Source organism: Urocitellus parryii, chromosome 10 (assembly GCF_045843805.1).
Source record: "Urocitellus parryii isolate mUroPar1 chromosome 10, mUroPar1.hap1, whole genome shotgun sequence".
Lineage (NCBI taxonomy): Eukaryota > Metazoa > Chordata > Mammalia > Rodentia > Sciuridae > Urocitellus > Urocitellus parryii.
The window spans coordinates 127400013-127414092 of record NC_135540.1 but is presented as its reverse complement, the minus strand read 5'-3'; the positions used below and the strand labels follow the sequence as shown (position 1 = coordinate 127414092).

At 45.5% G+C, this 14080-nt stretch overlaps 1 protein-coding gene across 2 annotated transcripts in view; it reads right to left on the bottom strand.

Annotated features, from left to right (window-relative positions):
- The window catches only part of Ppargc1a (PPARG coactivator 1 alpha), a 335116-nt gene that overhangs the window by 307803 nt on the left and 13233 nt on the right, over positions 1-14080 (bottom strand). The window contains exon 1 of one of the 2 annotated variants that reach the window (XM_077803154.1): positions 5353-5372. The exons of the other annotated variant lie outside the window; for it this stretch is intronic. The gene's annotated coding sequence lies outside the window, so the exon portion shown is untranslated. Of the gene's footprint in view, positions 1-5352; positions 5373-14080 lie in introns of those variants that run through there. 2 annotated transcript variants of the gene reach the window in all.

The following is a 14080-nucleotide window of genomic DNA, read 5'->3' as shown; positions in this document are numbered from 1 at the left end:
CGCTCTAAACAGTTTCCGACATCAAATATCAGTTGGCATGTAGGCCATGTGTAGGTGTATGCCTCACAGCTATTTATGTCAGTTTGTCCTGGAAATGTGGTCGGGTGCAGGGCTGTCTCCTTCCAAGAGGAAAAAAAAAACATCAATGTCATGATCATTCATCACCGTTAATGTGGCTGATGACTTCTGTTCCTCCTCTTGGTTTTTGCCGTAGTGATCTTGCCCCCAATGCATCACTTGGAGTCACTGGTGATATAATTCCAATAGCAATCTCATCAGAACCAGCCACCCAATTCATCTGCAGATTCAAATGCACTCATTATCCAGCAGGTGAAAGCTTGTGGGGCCCTATCTCTTGGCCGGTCACAGCTCCTTTCTCAACCCGAGACCACTCCACCACACCAGGTGTCACAGCATGACAAGAGATGCGATCAAAAATAACTCCGAAGAGATAGTGCAAATTTTATTTTCCGATGAGAGAGCTTCAGAAAGAGCTATGATGCTTGTTAGGCATTAGACAGACATAGGCTGCTCACGTCCCCTGATCCCCACCTCTGATCTCCTGGTCCAAGTCATACTTCCTGTATTGGGCATGTGTATGATTTCCAAAATATATCAGGGTTCTTTCCGGCACACAATCCATGTCTGATTTATCTTTGTATCCCACAAATCGATGGATACATATCTAGCAAGTGGGAACTACTTTCAAATGTTCAGTAGGTAAGTGGATGGGTGCATGGGTGGATGGATGGATGGATGCATGGAAAAAGGGAAGGATAGATGTGAAAAATCTTCTCTATCTTGATGCAGAAAGCAAAACCTCAAGTGGGACTAGTAAAAACCATCTGATCAATTGTTTTGTGGCCAACAAGGCAGACAACAAATTTTAAGTGTTCATTACCCAATAGCCACAACCCCACTTCGTCCCTGAAAAGAGAACACTAGATCAGGGATCAGATCTCAGGGAGCTCTCCATGCCCCAGTCCCATCTGGTGATTTGATTTATCTTTCTTAGTAATTTTTTTTGGGGGGGAAGGATGGGGTCCAATGACCATGTTCTGACTGATAAATCTTAACGGGCACATGTGAAATTGGGAAAGAAGCTTCCTCTCACTAAAGAAAAGGATAATAAAAACTTACAAGCCTTTTGCCCCTGCCCTTTCCTTTCTGCTTGCAACACTTATGATATAAGGATATGATACTTGGAGCTATGGCAGCTATCTTGAGACCATGGGGAAATAAAGATGATGAGAAACAGCTGAGAACAATAGAAAAGAGGGCTGTAAAGACCCTGTGTTCTTCATGGCATTGCTGAGCTAACAAACAAGCCCCAGGACCACCATTCCTGGTAAATAAATAATAAATGTACTTACATAGTAAACAACTGTGAGTTGGGTTTTCTGAATCCTAGAGTGGAAATTATTCCTAAGTGATAGAGCCTTTCACCCAAAGACAGATGATAATGAACAACCACAGACTGGATGGTAATGGAGCAGAGAAACCAGTGACTGGGTCTGAATTACTTCCACTATCCCACCCTGCAGCAACGCGAAGACCCAGAAAAGCAGAGTTTTAACTGTAATAGCCCAGAGTCTCCTTGCTCCATCTTGCCAGGCAGACTGGCAAGGGATGGCAGCCACGGACGCCAAATGCTTTTCATTCCTGAGGCTGATAACTCAGGGTCTCCTTCCTTTGTTCCCATTTGCCTCCAATCTCGGCCCTCCAGCACGCCTTCTGGACACTATTTACGCAGGGCTGAATATATGGCTCACTTTAGAACCCGCAGAACTTCCTAAATTGGGCAATTTGTGACTTTGCCCCTCAGATCTCACTCATCCCTGGTTTGAAATGCACTAAAAGCACATTATTACTGTTTAAGATGCAAACTACTGCCCTGAAAAATATCGCTTTTTACCTGAGGTGAAACAAGTTATAAATTGGTCGAGGGTAAGGTGCCTGGGTAAATAGAAATTCCTTAGACCCGCACGCAGACCATTCTGCTAATATGATGAGGCTATACTTGCTAGCAGATTAATTACTCTTTTCTTCTAACTTAATTTATTTCATACTTTAAGAAACCAAAATGTCCAGTAGCTACTGTGCTTGTGACAAAGAAACACAATAAAAGCAATTTCTCCAGTACAAAAAAATAAAGCGTTCCCGGTAATGCATTTTTGAATCCAGCATACCTTCCCCTAATGAGGTTTCGGCATGCTATAAATAACACTAATGAGACTTTGTCTTGCCCATGTAATATATTTCCTTGATATAGCCTTAGATTCTCCATGTTGCGTGGAAAACTAACAGCCTCAGAAAGAAATGTCATCCAATAGCACATTAAAACGAAAAGCACAATTAAATATAAATGAATTCAGTAATTTAATTGCACAATTGTCGCTTTAAAAAATTCAGAAGAAAAGTAATGATGTCATTTTTTTAAATCGGTAAATAATAAAAGTGCTTGTGGGGACGGTACAATATTTAAATAAACATTTTTCTGGTAGAGGGTAGGTAGCAGAGACAATCAACTGTGCTTGGGAAGATCCCGGGGCTTGCAAAAAAAAAAAAAAAACAGAGTAGGGTGACATACATCATTCTGCCTGCGTGATACCGCGTGAAAACAAACTTCTCCATTTCAATCTCATCTTGAACGTTTATCTTGGATTTGGAGGGTTTTTGGATTCTGAGCATTATCAAGCAGCATTATCACTTTATTCCAATTAAAATGGAACACAGAAGGGCAGCATACCTAAGAGGCTCTGTAAACCAGCACCCGGCAAAACGAAAGCTCTCTCCGGCTGCCAGAAATGCTATGTTTCATACCCCCGATGACATGGCACTTTAATGCTGACAAAGTATTCGAAAATCATTAATGGCTGTTCTTCAATGCTCTCTTATCCAAAGACTGACCCAGCACATCCTCCCTTTGATTGTCCTCCCTGATAAGATCAGAGACGTGAAACTTTGGAAGATCTAAAGGTAGCTTTGGGCTTCATTGGGCATTGATTTTTATTCAATTCCAATCAAGAACATATGCAAGAAATTTACTTAACTCAATTCCAGCATTATGGTGAGGATAATGGGGGAAAGAGGCTTTCTAATTTTGAGTTGGCTATTATCTTGCCTTCCACTTATTGGAACTGACACAAGCAGATGAGAGGAAAGACCTCATTCAGCCGCCTAAGCAAGTTTTCTGAGCAAGCATGTTGGTGCATCTAAACACCCTAAGCAAAATCTGCCCCTTCGTTTTCATTGCGGAATGAAATACAGGAGTTTGTACAGATGATTTCATTTACTTTATCCCAGACAAGCCTCCAGTGATCACTTACTCACTCAGTCACCTTCACTTCACTCTTTCAATAAATGCTACTGAATGTCCTCTGTTGCAGGCAGGGTTCTAGATGGTCACGCTTCCATTTGAGGAGCTCCTACTCTATGTGTTTGGAATTGCAGATAGGCAACAAGTGAACAAATTAAAAAATAATTTCTTGCAAAAAAAAATGGGGGGTATGATCATTTCTAAATGGAATAAATGCTACAAAAAATGTGAAGGAAAATAACGATAAGAGTCTCTGGAGTACTATGGTCAAGAGAGACTTTGCATGCTGACCTGGGAGCATGATGCGGACAGCTCCCCACCGTGCCCTGATGCAAAAATGTGGGAGGAGGAATCCTGGCTTCTGTGGAGAGAAAGGTATATGCAAAGGAAAGAAGGAGGAGCAAATCCAGCAAGGAGCCATCAACACACAGCAAGATGGACATCGTGGCCCCCATTTTACAAGGAAGAAATTAAATACCAGACACGATTCTTCCAAAACTCATTGAGTCTCAAACTCATACCTTCAGACTTCAAATCCTCTCTCTCTCTCTCTCTCTCTCTCTCTCTCTCTCTCTCTCTCTCTCTCTGCACCCCTGTGTGGTGTCCTTGGGTGCAGACTTCCTAATGGACTTGGGGAACCTAACCTCTCAATGGTGCTACAGCCCCAACTGGGTTCTCTTCCAACCGTCACAAAGTTTAAAAAAAAAATTTTTTTTTGAGGGCTATGAGCCTTCATGGTGGAGCTGGTAAATAATCATTTGGGGAAAAGGAGTTTTAGATGCCTCTGGAAGGATTATAGTAGTTACCCAGCAGGGCTGTGGACTCTTAAAGTAATCATATCCCCATAACTAGACAGCTTCACACTTCACTCCAAGATCAAACGGACTCCCCTTGAGCCCCGCCAGCTGAGTGGCCTGGGGTTCACATGGTGCCTCGGTTTCCTCCTTGGTCTAGCAGGACTAACGATAGTACCCATGCTCTGCAGGTACTGTGACCACTCAGTGTGGCTGTCACATGCAATACCACGGAGGACAGGGCCAAGCACACGCCAAGGCCACTTATGCTTTTGTTGTTATTGACATTGTCTCTTCAGGAATAAGTTCATTAAGAAAGGCCCCAGACAAGAGTCCCTTCTACAGGCCCCCGTTCTTTTTAAAGGGTCTTTTGAAGGGCGGCTTCAGCACATTTTGTGTGTGCAGTTCACATCTCTCTGGCCCATGCGCCTCGTGGGCAGGGAACGTTTCTAATTAACTCTGAGCAGCACCTGGCACCCCACAACCCTTACAAAAGGACTCTATGGCTCCTCTGAAAAGATCACAGCCCCTTCCACAAATATCCCCCACTTGTTAGGAGGATAAGACCAGATGACAGATATAAGGACACCGTGGAACTAAAACGCCCTTGGCAGGAACAAACAGAATGGCTATTAATAATCAACAGTGATCATCAGGAAGATCCATACTCTCTGGATGAATTAGCCTCCTATTCACCCTAGTTCTGGAAGAGTCACCTAAATGTTTTGAGCATGGCTTCCGGTGTTCTCACTGAGTCCCCACACTGTCACATGAGTGGGGCTCATTTCTAATTCCCAGATCTCCAAGGCACACTCTCCCTGGATGCAGCCTCTGGAACTCCACGGGACGGGAGCAACAGCTGTGGCAGGCCGACCCATCATTCATCTCGGCCCTCGTCGCCGCCGTAACTCAAAAAGCCCGTGATCACTTGGAAACCACCTCTGATCCATAGGAGGCGACGGCAGATGGAATTTACAACAAAGCCCTGCCTGCAGAAATCTTCCTGTCACCTGCAGGCCACATAAACCATTAGCATCCCAGCCATAACATGCGGTCAATGAGCTACACGAGCGTTTCAAAACCCAGCACTTTGCCGCTATTTATGGGCCAAGTCAGGGACGCCAGCAGCTTTCTGATTTTCTTGTCGGCCTGCCAGAGAGAAGCTACAAAGAACAGCTGTGCTAGCCACCCTCCTACGGCTTGAACATTGGAAGAAAATTAAAAGAAAAATCCCCTCACATTGAAAGGTGCTGCTGTCCCATGAGTGTGTCTCCTTGCGGTGATTCCCTGGTCCTGCCAACACCCCTAGTGCCACTCTTGACCACTGCCCTCTGCTAAAAATTTTTGTCTAATTGCCCTATGCAGAGCTCTTACCAAAGGCAAGCCACAGCGGAATATTATTATTTTTAGAACACTCCCCGGTTTTAACATTTCAGCAGCCATGTGATCTCTGGAACCACAATGGTCCTTAGATGAACCATTTCCCCCCATTCTCAGAAACAGATAAATATAGACATATATATAAATATATATTTATATGTATTTAATAAGCCCTTTACCCTTACACGGGCTGATAAAAATATGTTCAAAAGCTCCATCCACATCTATTTATAAGCATCACATATACACATGGGATATTTAAAGAGTTGATTGGTCCTCCATAATAGTTTTTTCCACTTGCATAGAAAATTAAGTAGAGGTCAACACAATGAAGCATTTTCTAAGTCACCGCTGTTTATTAGGAAGTTCAGAATAATAGGCTCCAACCTGGAAAAAAAAAATGTCAATGCAATCTAAAAATAACAAAAGGTGCATAACAAATTTGTCCTCATTTTGTTCTTAATAGAAGGTGTTTCTAGTGCATCGGCAAGAATGACCTATCAAACGCATCACCTTGTACAGTCAATTTATTCCTTTATCAGGCAGTCATTGGAGAGGGACTTTGTTTAGCTTTGTCTCAACATAAAACGGAATGCCAAGCCAGCGCTCCCAGACGTGCCAAGGGAAGCTTTTTTTTGGTCAGGAAATCTTTCTAAAAGACGTTTGATCAAAACGAAGAAGGTAAGACCTGGCCATGTTCCTTCTCTCTCCCCCAAATGCAGCCCCCACCTCTGTAAGACAAAACCTCTCCGTGGAAGAGCAAAAATTGAGCCCAAAGAAGGGCCCCGTTCACCAAGGTGCACCCAGAATGTTCTCAGACGTGAATCTCACTCCACGGGCTTCCAATGTCTCAGCTGTGGAAACCGGAGTGGGAAGAGATAAGAGAGAGTCTCTGCTGCAATCCAGCTGAGAGCTGTCAGGAGATCAAACCAGCACCCAGGGAAGGACCCGAGGGGGCACGTCTTCACCTGCACCTCATTATCTTAACAAGCCTAAAGAAAAGCCCAAGTCCTGCCCATCTTTACAATAATATAGTGTACATAGTTGGCAAAAAAAAAAAGCCAAAATTATAAATGGGACTGATTGGAGGGTTTTAATTTGGATAATAGGATACATGCTTCCACATAAGAGGAAGCAAAGAAAGAAATGCACCCATTTATCTGAGATGACTTGAGATGTGTGTGTCTGAGTCACCCTCTACTCCCAGGGCCCCACTGAAATCCACCTCCTATTTACATACTCTTAGAGACATCCAAAGTGATCTCATACTTACAAAAGGTGCATGGAATTTCTCCATCTAGAGCATATTCCTTGAATCTTAAATCCTTTTTTAGTTCTCACAAATACCCTTCTCTGGCTCCAGATATCCCTGGGACAGATGACGCCAAGGGACCCAAGAACAATATAAGAACAAGACAACTAAGAGAAGATAAGGAAACAAAAATCTCACAGACATGAAATGCCTGCAATGTACTAGGAACAGATATAGTTTCATTTAATTTTTGCAGAGAAAAAAAAATACCTCCTCTAAACTAGACATGAGTGTTACCAATTTATATTGAGGAAACCGAGGCTCCAGGGCTCAGCCCGTTGGTAAGTGGGATCTGAACCTCAGTGTGTCTGGTTTCCACACTCCGCATCCCAGGAACCTCAGGACGGAAGGGATGAGGAGACGACACCCAGACCCCACCAGCTGGTTCCTCCCAGCCAGGATGAGGCAGGGAGGTGCAGGAACAGCTTGGACAGTAGTTCCACCTTCTCTGCCAGAGGCGACAGCACTGTATTCCTGACAAGATCTAGGGATCACTTAGGTACTGCTCCCCCTCCTTTACATGCAATATCTCTTGTAACCCCCTAAAGACTTTGGCCATAACCGTTGCTCCCATTCAACAGCTGAGAAAATCAAGTAAGAGAGAATGAGTGACCTACAGCAGGTTCCCTGGGTATGAAATAACTGCTGGGTTTGTGTCCCCCTAAAACATTCATAGGCAAATCCCAACTCTCAAGATGATGCTGTTAGGATGGGGGGGGTCTTTGAGAGGTGATCGGGTCATAGGGGCAGAGGCCTCAGGAGTGGGGTTAGGACCCTAGTGAAGAGACCCTAGAAAGACCCCTCCTCCCTTTCATAGTGTGAACCCAGGTGTGAGGGTGCCTTCATAACCCCAGGAGGCACCCTCAGCAGACACTGAATCTGCCTTGGTCTCCGACTCCCGGTCTCCAAAATTGTGAGAAATAGGTTTCTGTTGTCTATAAGCCTCTCGGCCTTTAGGATTTTGCTGTAGCCGCCTGTGGACAAAGATAACAGCAAAGCCAAGATGCCAACCGGTAATTAGTCTCTCCAGGTCTCCTCTCTCCGGCAGTGACGAGTAGGAAATCACTCGGCACGCTGGCCGTCATTCCAGGATGCTTCTTAACCTCTGCTCCCTCCCGCGAAGAGCAGGGGCATTAGCCACTGCCTATCTATGCATGCAGGTAACCGCAGGGTTCTGGGTCACGCTCCTGGGAACTCCACTGCAGCTGGATCAGAAGCCCCACACCTGCGTGGCCAAGCCCCCGTGTCATGGCATGGAGGTCAGCCCCTCAGAAAAAATAGGCTTGGCCAGGAAAAGACATCGAGCAGCTGGTTTGAGGGCTTCTGATTCCAACAAGCCAGAATCCCAAATGACCCTGCCTCCGAAGACTCTGAGCAGGACCCTGGATCTCAGGGGTCACACTTGGCCGTCTACATCTGGCCCTTCTCCTCAGTGCCAGACCTGCCTAAGCACAGCTGCTGGGAACAGGAAGACCCCTAGGGACACACCGTGCTCCTGAAGGAGAGCTGTTCACGCCACAGATGCCATGGAACCCACCTCAACTCCAGCAGCCATCCCTGATGGGCCAGCTCACCTCTCCCCTGCCCTATGCTCTTTCTGGACAACCCACAGTGACAAGGGAGAGGGATGCAGAGAAAACCAGGAGTCCCATCCACAGCTATATATTTTAAATAGCATCTCCTCTCTGCAGCCTACGTGGGAGGGGAACATATGGTCCTACATTCATTATACTCCTGAGTTTAGGTTTGAAACATCATATTTTCATTACAAATAGGCTTTGATGACACTGCCTATTGCAATGATTTCAACGCATGGTTAATTTTATCTGCGGCGGTAGTGAGAGCGGCATACCAATTTACTGCCAGAGGAGAACAATCTGATTTTAGCATCTTAACCCTGAACTCGAGTTCCCTTTGTTCCCGAGAACCTCGTTTTAGCAAGACTCAAGACTCCAAGTGCCTGGGAAGAACGCGTCACTGATGCTGACTCAAAGGGGGTGGAAAAGTCAAGGGGAAAAGGAGGGAGTGGAAGAAACGATCGGACTGGTGCCGGGTGACTGGGATGGCAGGGACAGTGGGAACAGATAGGGGCAGAGCGCCATGCAACAGTGTGCCCCGAGCTTCCAGAGGCACATCCAACCCTCTCAACTTGGCTGGCGATCTGGTGAGAGCAGACCTACTTGTGAGGTTCTTTTCTGCTGCAGCTGAGTTCAGGCCAAGCCAGGAAACAGCAAGAAAGGCCCCCCTCACGGGCACTTTGCTCTGGGCCAGGAAGTTTAGAGGAAAACAAAAATGTGGAATAATGTCACTGGTGGACGGGGTGAAGAGGAAGGTACTCTAAGGTACTCTAACTTCTTAACTCCTGTGTGTGCATGTGTGCACATTCAGAACCCACATAGAAAGGAGAAAGAGACTGAGACAGAGAGACAGACATAGAGAGCCCAATTTATGTATATCTCTCTATATACATTTTTTTTTTTTTTTTTTTTTGCTTCTTCACTCTTACTTGGAAAACCTCTCTGCAGCTCTTGGGCTCGACTGCATTTTAATTCTTCCAATCATTGAACAAATGTGTAAAAAAGCAACCAGGAGGCTCTGGGAAAAGAAAAGGGTATTGAGAATACAATCTCTGTCCCTGAGCCACTCTGGGACATAAAAGTAGAATGAACCAATTACAGAGGTGCGGTAGATTGTTCAGATCCACCAAGAACTCTGAAGAGGAAGTATCTGATTCCTACTAGGGGCTTAGAGAGGGCTTCAAGAAGGTGGATAAATAGGAGCTGAATCATAAAAGATTAAGAGGAGTTAACCAGAGTGAGGTCCAGAAAGAGCAGCCCTTCCAAGGCCCAGCAGCTAAATGGAACCAAGCTGCCATTTGAACAACTGCAGGTCCAAGAAGAACTCAAGATGGTTTGCCATGCAATTATGGGAATTTAGGGATAATTAAGAATTGGCCCCTGTCCTCTGTCCAGCTCCAGTTCTCAAACAGAGAGGGCTAAAGTTCTTTGCTGTATGTTTGTGCGAGTGTGCGTGTGTGTGTGTGTGTGTACACGCGTGTGTGTATATGTGTGTATGCATACCCATATGGTGTGCGTGTATGGAAGAGAGACTGACAATGAGTCCCACATATATACCAAATATTCTCCCAACCTAATTGTTCCGAAGTGAGCCAAAGAAACGGATGACAACTAGCTAGAGACTCCTGGAATCACAGTAGCTACCCTGGAAGTCCCAGCCCCAGCCAACCACGATGTCTTCCTTTTCAACAAGTGAGCCAGAGCAGACCTCCACCACCAGGTGGTACCATAATACAGATGGGACTGGGATGGCCAGGAGCTCCTGCAGCTGGTGCCCGGCTGCCCAGGGTGACCCAGTCATTTCATGCACCTCAAAGCAAACGCTCCCTCCTCCTTGTTTTCCACAGTGGATTTTTTGGAACCCATTCCTTGTGTTGTATAAGGTTGTACACTAGTGGGCTCAGTGTGAGTGGCAGGGGAGGGGCATGAATGAAGTCCAAGGTAGAAGATACACACAGAAATGAAGGCCCAGTTATTAAGAGTGGCATATTCCATGCTAAAGAATTTAGTCACTATCTCATGATCCGATCAATGGTGAAAGAGCAAGGGACTTCAACAGGATCAAAGTTGAGGCTGGACACAGATGCAATTGGTTTGGCCTGTAAAACACCTCCAAGGCATTCAACTCCAACCTGGATCTCTGAATTCCCTTGAGAAACTGGACCCACCTCCCCAGTAGCCAGAACATCATTGCTTTCTTTGTTGAAGGGTCTTCTCCTCATCTTGACAAGCACCATCACACCTAGCAGCTCTGTGCCTTTGTTGAGCCTGATCCCTGTAGAAATCTGTTTGCTTTCAAAAAAGAAAATGCTGCAACAGAATCAAATTTGCATGTTAAAAAGTTCACTGGAGCAACAGTACTAAGAATGGGTGATAGGATGGTGAAAGATGGGAGGCAGGAGAACCTGTTGGAGGGTTATAATAACCATCAAAATTCTACATTCAGAATCCAGGGAAACATGTCAGAAATGGCTCTGAATACCACCTTCAAAAACCAAACTATAGCTGGATACACTATCTCACAGCACTAACCCATAACCCCATAATCTAAATGCAAATGTCGAGGTGTCAGAGCAGCACCACAGTTTGACAATACTGATGGGAAACACAATAAATACTGAGGCAAACACACCAGTCAGAAGTAAAGTAAATTAATAGTACAGCTTAGCTGGGATCACAAATGAATCACTCCAAAAAGCAATTTTGTCCCGTTGCAAAATGAGATAAACACCTACTTGCCGGTTATTTTAGGAATAACACAAATCAGCCCATCTGTCTTAATTCAGTGGTGCTCATCATACATTTTTAAAGTTATCACTTCCTGAAGAGTCATCCTATTGATGCCAACAGACACTTTATGTTGACAGTCTATGGCATGACCTGCAATCTGGGTGTCACTGCAGAGCAGAGTGGAAGCTCCATTCTACACCGGAAGTGACTTGTTCTCTAGACAGCAGAGGAGGGAGGGCCCTTGTGGCTGGCCAGATACGTCTTCAAATGACATTGGGGAGGGAGCTGAAGGTAGGCTCCCATTTTTAAGAAAGGAGATACAAATGTTAGCAGAGAGAACGATTTACTGCAAACCAAATTACTAATCAATACCTGATCTTGGGACAGACTGTCCACCGTGGCTGTCAGCGTCATATTCCACCTACAACAGGAGAGGCTGAGAAGGGAGACGGCCCTGTTTAAATTTTATTCGTGTTTTGTATTCAGACATAAATAAGCTTGCTGATCATATCACTGTCTCAGATTTATGGTAAACACAAGAGAGCACAAGAATTTCAGAAAACCTCCCTGGGTCTTGCAATTTCTTAGAGTAAATACTTCACAGTCCCTCCTTGAATGGAAAAAGGCATGGATGAGAATGAGTCCGGAAAACTCCTGAAATCATAGTTAAAAACTTAAAGCATCAAGGAAAATACTGAGTTAGAGAGCCGGAGGCTGAGAGTAGGACGGTGAAAAGATTTCCAAATATGTTTTATGATCAGCCCAAACTGCATGCAGAATAATGATCCTCTGTTATATAGTGTCCAACAATGGTATTTCACACATCTTAAATTAATAATGATGGGGATCACATAATTAACTCCCACTTATCATTATCATTCTGGGCTCTCGAAGAGCTTGCCAGGTCCTCCCTCTGCAAGAGCTCCAACAAAATGCCTATAAATTCAATTTTGTCACAGACAGTGAGCACACAGAGAAGCTTCCTCCTCGCCCGCATCTCCAGGGTGGTCTCCAAGCAAACACTCACTGCCTTCCTGATCATGTGATCTGGGGCTATGGACTCTCACTTCTGAGTTTTCCCTAGGAGACCCCACACACCCCAAAGCATCTGCCATTGGTACTGAAGAGAGGTGGCCAGGGACCTCTCTTCTGACAGAAGCAGTTCTGCAAGTCAATCAACCCCCTACTTTTATGACACAACCTGACTTGGATGGAAAATTCTACTCGTGCCTATCTCCCTCCTCCTTCCCTACAACCTGTCCTCTGTGTTCATAATTATCTGTACAGGAGAGACCCAGTATTTATAAATCATGGCATCAAACCCACAAAGTAGCTAACAAGTTGTATAGATTATTAGGTATATGTATAAGAAGAGCTGAGTAACAGCCCTCATGCCCTAAACTTGTTAAATGTGCCTTATTTTTTTCAGTAAAACAACCAGCTCCTTGGTTTCTTGAGGTAAAGCTGCCTGGATCTATGTGATCACCCAGCTCCCTGCAGGGGTCTCACGGGCTTCTTGAATCAATCAGAGAGCACCTTTCTTTGCCTCTGTGACACTGAGAGCAAAGCAAGAAGAGTGTGATTTTTAAAAACCTCTGGCTGGCTTTAAAATGAAGGTTGCTCTTTGCTCTGACAAAGACCTAGTGAAGTAGTCATCGTTATCTGCACTTCACAGCTAAGGGGACAGAGTGAGGATCGGAGAGTTAGCAACTTGTGCAGGACAGTGACTGTCCATTGTAAGTGGCACACCAGAGTCAAATCCAAATGTCCTTGCCTCTGCAACCCATGCAGATGCCAACAGGGCATATGTGACAATGACTAACGTTTTCCTCGTTGTAAGGATTAGATAGTACTTTAAGTCTTCCGATGGTCCTGGCTTCTCGATACACACACACATCATCATCATCATCACCATCTTTTACATGGGTACATTGACTCGGAGCTCTTCTAAGTTAACAATCAGCAATGCTCCTTGCAGTCTGAAGTTCCACAAGGGGACAGAAATCGCCTTTCTAGCTCTGGGTTTTCAGTGAGCTCCTTGGCAGCAAGCAGATTGATGGCGGCCTCAGGAGAACTGAGCAGAAACCTCATAGCAGGATGAAGTGGGCACTTTCCTGAGTCACCGCAGGACAGGTGAGTGTCAGAGACAGGGAGCGGGAACATGGTGAGTTTTCTGGCCTTTTCTCCCTGCCTGAAGATGACGCGTCTTTTGCTGTCTAATGATGGCAGGAAGCCCCCAAAAGGTTGCCCCATGTACATCAAATCGTCAGCAGAGTTGGAGAAGGGCGGGGTGAGCCAGGGGCTGACAACATTACTGATGTTAATGATGACCTCCGAGGGCCGCCCTCCAGCAGCTGGTGCTGGTGACTTCACCCCTGGAGCCTGAGCTCTCTCTGCTCCAGTGAATGAACCACCACCACACTGGCCCACTGGCCCACTGGCCAGTATCTCAGATGCAAGTGCTTTGTTACGATGAGGTTCAAGGAAACCCAGGGCATCAGGGTGACCTCTGGGATCCACACTCAGTCACACAGCCCTTGTCCCCAGCTTTCATCTTATAAGGGACCAGTCAGCCTGGGTGGCCATTCTCCATCCCGGCACCAAGCTGTGGGTCGGCAGCTGCCCCGCCTTCCTCTCCCACTGCAGGTGACCTCCTCCAGTCCCGGGCCACAGCTGACTAAATGAACTGGATAATTAAAGAGGGGATGAACCATGCCTTGAGATTCTGCCGGCCTCATCAAAAGCACTGTGCCCCCCCCTTTTTTTATCAATCTGCTTGGTTTTTATTTTTATTTTTTCTCCCTTTGAAAAATGTTTAGCCTTGAGAAACTTCCTAACCATGGCACTGTCCACCATTAGCTGCCAAGGCCAGAGGGTCTGAAGAGTTTTGAAATGCCCTGCACTTAGAAAAGCCAACTAAGAAAAACCAGGAGAGGGAGCCCAGGGGTCAGTAGCCTTTTCTTACCTT